The sequence below is a fragment of the Mastomys coucha genome, unplaced genomic scaffold (assembly GCF_008632895.1).
Source record: "Mastomys coucha isolate ucsf_1 unplaced genomic scaffold, UCSF_Mcou_1 pScaffold6, whole genome shotgun sequence".
In the NCBI taxonomy this organism is placed as follows: Eukaryota; Metazoa; Chordata; class Mammalia; order Rodentia; family Muridae; genus Mastomys; species Mastomys coucha.
The window spans coordinates 20192374-20193459 of record NW_022196912.1 but is presented as its reverse complement, the minus strand read 5'-3'; positions in this window follow the sequence as shown (position 1 = coordinate 20193459).

Genomic DNA, 1086 nt, shown 5'->3' with positions numbered 1-1086 from the left:
GCCAATCCCAATGGGCCACGTAGCAAAAGCAGATAGATCACCAGATGCGGAAGCAACCAATAGCAGTAAGCTTAGCCAAGTAAGGGCTTTGTTTACGAGGCCGCTCGCTCAGAGCTTGGCTCTCCACAGTTTCCCCTTTTAGTTTTTAAACGAAACAGGCAAGAGTAGAGGTCTGATCTCTGGTGAATAAAGTGGGGACATTGTACAGGCTCTTCACCAGGTGTCACCCACCCAGTCCAAGCCAGATCCGTCCGATACCATTTTTCCAGAGGCAGGAATGAATGGGAGAATTGGGGGAAGGGCAGTATCAACCTGCATCAATCAGACATGCTCTTCTTGAGACCACTAGCAGCAAACAGTGTATCCCAAGTGCAGTGCTCAGCCTTACAGCCTGAACGTGATGGATGATCACTGATACATGACTGTTAGCCATGCCTGGGGGAACTATTCTGCCTCAATGACTGTAAATGCTTGCACAATCATGACTGCATTCTTTCTCTGAGTGAACCTGATCCTGCATATATACCACAGGCCCACAAGGCAGACCAGCAATAGGAGACCAACCAATCTAAAGGCAAAAATGAAACATCTAAACTTTTATTGGTACTAAAAAGGCGGGGAAACACTTGAACATTATGTCATATCGGCATTGGTCTTGGAAACACTGACAGAATCATCCATCTCGGCTCTGCTTAGCTCTCCACCAGGAACAGAAGAAGAAGGGTACACAGGGCTCTCGGGCTCGATCTCTCCATTCTGTGTGGCACACTTCCTTGTCAATCGCTTGGGGACCCAAATGGGATCTCGACGGTCCTGTGGAAACACACAGAGCCTCTCGCCCATATCAATACCGGATCCGGGCCATGCCATGAACCTGTCAGAATATCCTTCCACTTCATAAATCCCTTCAAGGAACCTCTGCTGCACTGATGATGATCCGCAGCAAAAAGGCCATCTACATCCAAATTTAAAAAAATGAAGGTAAAAAGAGCAAGAGCAATTCTTTCTTTTTGGGTACGGCCTTGGCCAATTCCCCCTTTTTGTTTTTGTAAAAGTTCTTTAAGAGTGTGATGCGCATGCTCCACG